Below are 8,983 nucleotides of genomic sequence, written 5' to 3' on the forward strand. Positions count from 1 at the left end.
CCATGGACAAAAAATAATGAGTCTAACTATTACTCAACAGATTTCAATAGTGTGACGCCCCGAAAGAATGAGTACGCGGACCCGAAATTTTTTTTGAGTTTCTAGGGTTTGTTTTATTGATCGCCCGCCTTTTCTACATTTTCTTTATTAGAAAAATTCCCCAGATAAAGTTTATGAGTAAATATAGTTTTAAAATGATTTTTCTAGTATTGGGTAATTTTTGAGAAATAAAGAGCGTATATCGGACGTGGGACCCGCTAGTGCGAAAAGTTCGGAAAAATTCGGCCAGTTAGGTTAAGTTTTGGATACTGGGTTTAATTTACCGGATGTTAAGAGATAATTAGAGGTTGCTTAGATGGTTAATGATGGAGAGACAAAAGGATAAGTGTTACAATTAAAAGGTGCTAGGTGTCGCGACCCGATTGGAGTTGGACTTTGACTTAACTTTCTTGCCTTTACTAAATACCAAAATTTGACCAAAAATATCCCATTTCTTCTTCCTTCTTGGCTGAACACTTGAGAGAAAGAAAGAGAGGAAAAGTTTCATCTTCAACTTCAAATCCAAGCCAAATCTTAAGTTCCAACCATTGGAAACTCAAATTACTCCATACAAAGTGCTAGTTAAGGAAGATTAGGAACTTGAATGGAAGGATTTTTGGAGGACAAAGCCTAAGCTCCTACCTTTCTTGTGGTTTTAAGGTATTTTGCCAAGAACATCCCCTTTACTTCAATTAATTGCTTATTAGTGGTTTTTAGTTGTTTTAGATGTTGTTTTGTGGAAGATTAGCACTTGAATGCATGAATTCCAGATTTGGGTTTCACTAACCCCTATTCTACCCGTTTCTATTTGACCAGGTTAGAGGCCGAATTGGCCTTAGCACAAAACATGAAAGTTGTAGAGAATGATGTTTTCTAGTTACTTGTAAATTTTCAGCTCAATCTGAGCTCGGTAGCCTGTGAAAAGACCGAAATACCCCTGCTACCCTGTTTCTGTCCGAAACTGATAATCAGCTTTGGTAATTGGTTAGTTTGACTGGGAATACTACTGATTTAGTTGTTGATGTCTTCTTAAGAATTCTAGCCCTGTATCGTAGCTTTCAAATGGCTTTGGAATTACCTGAATTGGAGTTGTGTGTGCTGAGATATGACTGAATAAAGCAGGACTGCTAGTTGATTTCTGCAGTGAATTTCGAACTGGAAAATCTGGAGTTGTTTTGGACAATTTGACCTAGTTAGGGTGAGAACTGGACTGAGTGGTCTTCATGAAAGTTATAGGGAATGATATTTTAGAGGTTCCTGCAAAATTTCAGGTCAATCGGAGTAGCGTAGCTTGAGAAAAGAAGGAATTACTATTGCTGTTCTGGTTTTACCCGAATGTAAGAATTGCACCTGTAATTGGTTGTTTTGGTCAGGATTGCTTCCGAATTAGTTGTTGAGGCCTTCTAATGAAATTTAACCCTGTTTCTTAGCTATCAGCTGGTTTTGGAATTTCTGGATTTGGACTTGGAGAGCCTGAGTTATGATGTTTCCTCTAGAATGCGTTCTGTGAATCTGTTTTTGTGATTCTGGTGTAGTTTCTTGCATTTTTGACCTGGTTACACTCGAAACTGGGTTGAGTGACCTTCTGCAATATTGTAGCCCTATCTCTTAGCTTCGAAACGGTGGGTCTTGTACCTTCATCCGACAATCGTAGTGCCTTTGGTGCCATTACCGCAAAAGGATGTCAAAAGCTATTTTTCTGGTTTTGAGCTTAACTTTCATTTCCGAACTTTTCCCTAGCTTGACTTGTCTTTGTACTATTTGGAGCTTGCTGAATGACTATTGGATGAACTTGTTGTTGTGTGTGTACCTTTGGGACTGGCTGAGGAAATAATGAAGCCATGATAGCTGGAAAAGTAAGCAAATTCAGGGGAAGTGCTGTCCGAACTTTGAAGGGACTTATTTGCATTGAGTTTGTGATCTAAGACTTGGATTTGAGCAAGGCAATGTTATATGATGGATGATTTCTGAGCCATTGAGGTGAGTGACCCTAAACTATTTCCAAAGTACTTGTGAAATGCTTCTTGCATTATTTATTCGATTGCATATCATGCGTGCTTGCATGTGGATTCATGACATGATTTGGCTTCAATGAGTTCTGGGAAAGTCTAGTGCTGGACACCAACGTCTCCACCTTGTTTATGGTTCATGTTCATGTTTATCTGGAGCTCAAAAAGGGGCTCCCTCTCAATGTTAATGTTAAATGATCTATTTGAGCGTTGGGTGTTCAAGTGCAATGATTTCACCGGCTCATGAGAGCAATAAACGTACATTTGATCTCTGAATTATGACATCATCGAAATGATCGAAATGCATTATTGTGAAAAATATTTGATTTCTGATTTTACTGGTTACTCGCTGAGCTTCTAGCTCACCCCAAAACTATTTTATTCCCCTCCACAGGGCTCGTGGCGAAGGAAGGCTTGTTGTGATTTTATTGTTGTGGAATTCCTCTTGTATAAGAATTGGGATCATGGATCAGAGTGGCGCAGTGGAAGCGTGGACGCTTCGCTTTTGATATGTAAATGTTGGAACATTTGAGTTATATTTGAGATTTATATTGTAATAATTGAGGTTTATTCTTGTAATTCATTTGAGGACTGTAGTGAACGACTGAGTCCCGGCGAGAGCTGGGCAGGCGACCCGCCGAACCCTCTGGTTCGCCTTAGGGGAAGGTGGGGCCGTCACAAATAGCCTATCCAATCCCAAAATCAGTAAACAGTGCAGTAAAAAATCCTAACATAGACAAACAGATACCAGCTTAACTATTAGTCTTGAAGAAATCAACAATCTAGTGGCCACTCTCAAAATTCTTTTAACAACATTGATGGTAGAAAAACAGACGACAAATTCTTAACAATAATCGAGCAATCTTTAGATGGCAAGTAAAAATTATTGAGATAATAATTTGAACATAGCTTTTCTGTGAAGCAATAACTGGACCCTGTACTTGAATCTAGCTTCTCAACTTACAAGTCACAACTAATTCGAAAAGGCCATTTGCATATTCAACAAAACTGAAATAGAAAAGTAATCATGCATGCACCAATTGCCTCATGCCAAAGTACTCTTAACACTTACAATTCCAGTGACCTGTGAGCAAAATAGAGCTATTAAACCTATTTAAGCAAGCTTGTAACTTACAAATCCCAAACACAGATTAAAAACTGCAAATTGAGCAGACACATCACTAAGCAAAGAAACTAGGATCATGCATGCAATTAGCTTCAGCACTAAACAATAAGTGACATTCTACAATCCAAAGCAAAACTCAAATACTAATACCACCCAAAAAATAAACCAGAGAGAGAGGAAAAAATATCAAAGTCTTGGGACCTTAGTAATCATTAAAACACATGGGACTTTAAGCACTATGGAGATGAACAATTATGTAAATATCAAATTCCTAAATTTCCACCCACATAAAACATTAGACATCAAAGAAGTAAAACATTATCCGAGCAAATTAACCAGGAATTTGAACAGAGTAAAACTAAATTTTAACAAAAAGCAAAAAGAAAGATATATTCCATCAGGCAAGATATGACAAGACCCCATTCCAAAAAAGGAAAAAGAAAAGCTCTAGAAAATGGTTTTTTGAGTAGTGAAGGAAAAAAAGAAAAAAAGAAAAAAAATTAGAAGACATTAATTCTTTCGAATACTTACCATTACCATGAGGCTAGCGCTTGTACAACCAAAAAACCTCGAAAAAAAAAAAGAAAGAAAATATTGAATAATAACTACCAGATAAAGTCAAAAGAACAAAAACTGAGCTACAAAGAAATTAACATACGAAGAAAGGCAAAATCCACAAACAGATTTTCTTGGCAATTATTGCCCCCTTTCATCTTAGTGTAGCTATTAGTAGAAAAAAAAAATGAATTTCATGAATAGCTGAGAAAGGGCAAAAATGGAAATTGGGCACAACATTGAAAAAAAAGGAAAATTTCACCTTCGATGCTTCCTTTTCAACTTCATTTGCTTCTTATTTTCATCCCTGCAAAAAAGTGTAGAATACTTCAAGAATAACTTAATATGGAAAATTCCCAACAGGATCAAGTTCTATATCTTTCTGTTACATTGCACAAAAGCCAAAATACACAGCCTTAAAAGCACAAAATGAAATTCTTCACCAAAAATCCCTCTAATTTTAAAAATTAGCTAACTATTTTCTTCAACAGTAATGTATAAGAATTACTTTACAATTCCATAAAAACTTACCATTCATCCCTGAGGAATGTTAGTGATCCATAAGAAAATTATCAAATATGCTCCTACAACACTGGAAAAACAAATTAATAATAAATCTAAAAGGAAAAAAAGAGAAAAAAGAGTACCAAGAAAATAGGGGCTGCAATAGTGAGACATTTGCATCTTTGTTATCCTAACTGGAAGAAAAAATATTCGTTAAAAGGTAAAGTAGTACTGTTTAAACTTGAATTCCACCATTAAAGTTTATAGAAATTCATGTAAGAAGATATTATCTGAAATTTCTTAGTAATGATGCTACAAACCAAGACGATATTAGGAAAAAAAGACGTACAAAACACATTGAAAGAGATTAAGTAATTAGGGCATAAAAAGCTTACCTTTTGATATATGGAAAGGAAAACAAAAATTAACAGAACTTTTTCCTTTCTCCTTTACCTACCAAACAATAAAATTATTTGTTCACCTTGATTTTCACCATTGACTATGAATATGAATATCAAAAGTAGCAGAAAACTCACAAGAGAAGAAACTCTCTACTTTTTTTTCTTTTTTTCTTTCAGACTTACTAAAATTTTGCATTAATGGTTGGACATGCTCTAAGCCAAGGGGAAAGTAGAAGGGGGAAAAAAGATAAAACATACACAATAAAATAAGAAATGAGGGCATACAAAGCTTAAATTTCAATAAATACAATAACTGAACACATATTTCTGGAAAAAAAATCCAACAGAACCCATTAAAAAAAACAAAATCAGTCAACAAAATTATTTTTTTACGGTAAAATTTCTAGTAGATATTGATATGACAGGTACCTATGTCAGATTATACCACATCTTAGCAAAGGAATGAAGGTTCATGCTCTGTGGTTAGAAAGACCAAACCATAAGAAGAGAGGAAAAAATTACTAAAAAAAAGCGAAAAAAGGGACATTAAACATAGGCAAAAGGGGTAAAAGTTTTACCACGATTATATTTGGTAAAAAATGATGCAGATGGTTGAGATGAATCAAACATCCTCCCCCTTCATCCTTGTTCCCCCTTTCTTGTTTTTTGATGATGAAGAGAGAGTTTGGTAGGTGTGAGAACCCTGAAAATGCATATATAAATAACATTTCATATGTCAATTGCACTTCTTTTATTCCTTAATAATTCCTAGCATTACCTTTACTTGTTTGCAATTAAGTACGTAAAAACAGGTTTATGTGAAAAATAATATAAGTTTCCTAAGTTATGAAATTTCTTGGTTTTGCTAGACTAAGTTAATATCTTTTAGAGCTAGATTAAATTTTTCGTATTAACATAAAATGTTAGATTTATATATATTGATCAAGCTTGATTTTAATAGTTTAATTAATCAAACAAGAATGTTAAGCATTAAAAGGAACCTTAATACTAATTTGTAATTAATAAATTTTAGACAAAAACGATATAAGTATCTTAAGTATACTTAGGACATAAGAATTTCGATAATTAAAGCCTTGCAAGATTAGCATGTCATTAGGCGATCAAATTATACTTGGGATTAATTTTTGGGATCAAACTAGAATCAAGGACTTAAGTGTTCATCAGAAAGAATGTGAAAAGACTAAACTACCCTCCATTACACCACAACCATTCCATGCACAGCCAAACAACTCCTCGGACAGCATGATCAGCCACCACCCCAGCCGACCAACCGCATCCTTCACCACTTCAACACACCACCACCCTAACTGACCAACCGGCATCTTCACCACTGCAGTACACAATCTTTGCTAACACTCAACCTCTTCTCCTAAACCGGCACCATACACCTTTCTCTCCCTTTCATATCTCAAGCCACAATCTCATTTCCTCTCCACAAACACATTCCCTCTCTGTCTCGCGATCATCGACAAAGAAGAACGCGAACTGCAATCTTCTTTCTGTTTTGTTCTGTCCGTAAGCTGGAGTGAAGGCAGAGAGAAACCGTGAGCAAGCTCCACACATTCTGCACCTCTATTGCACCCAACTTCACGACTGCGACACCACCAGCTCCACCGACAACCACAACCCCAATCACTGTCACGTGCGTGAGAGCCGAGAGGAAGAAAAATTTTCCAGATTTTCGTGTGAAAGCTTAGCTTCCTGTGAGGTAAAATTCTGGATCATTTTAGGACTAATCAGAGGTAGTTTGAGCTATCTTGAGGCATGCATGTATTGTGGTACAGTCGGTTGATGAAATCAAGCTATTAGAAAAATTTCTGTTTTGGTTAAATGTCCCTGCCGAGTAGCTGAGATGGAAGTGCAGCTTTAATGTGTTTTCCTGAAGTGATTTGAGCATGCAATGGTGATTAACTAACTGAATCTTGGATGATTACTGTGATTAGGGCCATGCATGATAATTTTATGTGATTGGATGATGAAATCAGGAACCTGGGGAAAAATTCTGATGTAGTGAAATGGAATTGATGTGAACCAGAAATCTGAATTGCAGCTGTAATCTATTTAAATCTGATAATCTGAGCATAAATGCAATTAGCTACGTGAAAATATGATGTTTAAGCTAATTACTGGTAGATGAAGATATACCAGCGCTTGCATGCACTGATTGTGCATTCGGATGATGAACCAAAGCCTAGCTATGGGTCTGCTGAGAACTTGACTGCGTTAATGCATCTTGATTTGGTTTAATTTTGTTGTTTTGAGCCTATAATCATAATTAGCTAGCTAATAACAAGAAATTTTAGCTTTGCATGTAGTTAATTAGTTGAGTTAGAACTGAAAATAAAAATAAGATGCAACCGGATTTTTTGTGCAGCTCAAACCGAGGCTAGCTGGAGACTTTCTTGGAAATTCAATGACTTGTGTTGTTAATCACACCTGATTTTTTTTACTGGAAATGTTACTCAGTTAATTAAGTATCCATATGCCGAATTTGAGTATTTAAATCCCTGAATAAGCCAAGGAAGAATTTTATACAAGATAAATGGTTGCTGGAAATTTTGGCTAACCAAACGTTTGAACAGAAAATATTGAATTGTTTCCGGATTTCACTAGTTGATGTTTGAATATTTTCCTTGGCATAAAATGGTTTCGAAACACAGGAAAAAGGTGTATTTTAAGATATACATGTTGTTTAGCAATGAAACATTTGATATCGCGAATGATTTAACCAAAAACGTTGGTATACGAATGCTGGAAATTTTCCTTGTAGTTGCCAAAGTTTGAGTAAGAATTTCCAGCTTGAATGTGAAATTATTCTCTAAATCATAATGGTTGAAATATCTGGAACAAGTTGTTTTAAAGTTTATAAGATATGTGGATGTGAAACTCTCGATATCTTGGGAGAATAAATTGGAGATAGTGAAGTGTGGCTGTGGAACAATTACTTGAGTATGAAGTTGTTGAAAATTTGGTTCTTGACTTTAAATACCTGTTAGTAAGTTTAAACATTTGAAATGTTAGCCATGTTGCTACAAGAATTATCTATTGGGAGTTAGGGGCTAATGATTGACGAAGCTCTTGGCCATGTGAATGATTTTTATATAAGTGTTAAAGTGATGAACTTAAATTGCTGGAATTGCTTAAAGGCCTTACGTTATTTTAATTAAGTGAGATGTGATTTGAGATTTGCCAAAAACCAAGAGCTAATGTTTGACGAAACCTTGGTCACTTGCTTTATTTTCCTTTTGGAAATGAATTTATCGAAACCTAGGGCCAATGATTTATAAAGCCTAGTGATTCGCTATTTAAAACGTGATTTCTTCAAGTCGACAAAATTTAGCTATAATGTGATTTCGATTTGGAATCGAAGCTGTGAAAGTTGTTTCGATCTTACGAACTCGAGTAATTTTTATCAAGCTAATCAAAAATATTTTTCCTAGTACTAGATGATAAAACTCAATATCTAGTGTTTTGCCTAAATTTTTCCAAAACCGACAAATTTCCTTTAGCTCCAACTATCCTTGATAGGTATAGAAAAATAATTTCTCTAGTTTCTGAAAACCCTAAGTCTTACTCCTTTTTCTTTCTTTAAGATTTTCCTGGGATAGTTGTCGGTAGGAAAAGCTCCAAAATAATAGTTTTAATAATTTTAATAACTTGCTCGGCAAGAATCTTTATCTTAGATAAAATAGTCTTAGTGACAATTTTTGCAAGAACTGTAGATTTAAAGAAATTTTCAAAGTATCTTTCTAGCTTTGATGTTCAGAGGGTTGTCGACTTATTTCAAGAAAATAATACTAATTATTTTTAGGAATAGTACCTCAAAGAAAACTATAAGAAACATTTTTACTACTTTGGTTAAGTTTCAACCTAAGTAGATTTTTGAAATTTCTATGGGAAAGTAAACTAGTATTATATTAAACCTCGATTTGTATAAGCTTAAAAACTTATAATTTCAATATTTGATATTCTAGGATATTGCGAGGACGCGGAATTCGATTCCCAATTTGACATTTGAACTTCACTCTTGGTGAGTGTCCCTGCTTGTTTTATGCTTATGTGGTTAAGCGCTTTATCAAATCGCTATGTGATAATTGTCAAAATGCAATAAATGGTTTCTGATCTATCGAAGTGAGCAGTGTGTACTTTATCGCACTACCCGTTCGAGTGGTGACGTGTGTGAAACATTTTCTAATGAATCCGTGAATCTAAATGTAGTTGCGTCGTTGGGTGAATCCCTCGACTCGTGAATCCAACTACCATAACGTCGTTGGGTGAATCTCTCGACTAATTTTATACGGGTATATCTCGAGTATACTGCGTCGGTA

The 8,983-nt window shown here is 35.1% G+C and overlaps 1 long non-coding RNA gene across 2 annotated transcripts; it reads left to right on the top strand.

The window, feature by feature from the left end:
- The first annotated feature begins 521 nt into the window (after positions 1 to 521).
- Positions 522 to 2,644, top strand: LOC140013884 (uncharacterized). 2 transcript variants are annotated; one of them, XR_011820724.1, is made up of 3 exons: positions 522 to 699; positions 856 to 2,019; positions 2,443 to 2,644. It is a non-coding gene; the product is annotated as an uncharacterized lncRNA (long non-coding RNA). The 2 variants fall into 2 exon arrangements; XR_011820723.1 differs by having other exon boundaries at positions 522 to 2,019.
- The last annotated feature ends 6,339 nt before the right edge of the window (positions 2,645 to 8,983 follow it).

The sequence above is a fragment of the Coffea arabica genome, chromosome 8c (genome assembly GCF_036785885.1).
Source record: "Coffea arabica cultivar ET-39 chromosome 8c, Coffea Arabica ET-39 HiFi, whole genome shotgun sequence".
NCBI classification, from domain to species: Eukaryota; Viridiplantae; Streptophyta; class Magnoliopsida; order Gentianales; family Rubiaceae; genus Coffea; species Coffea arabica.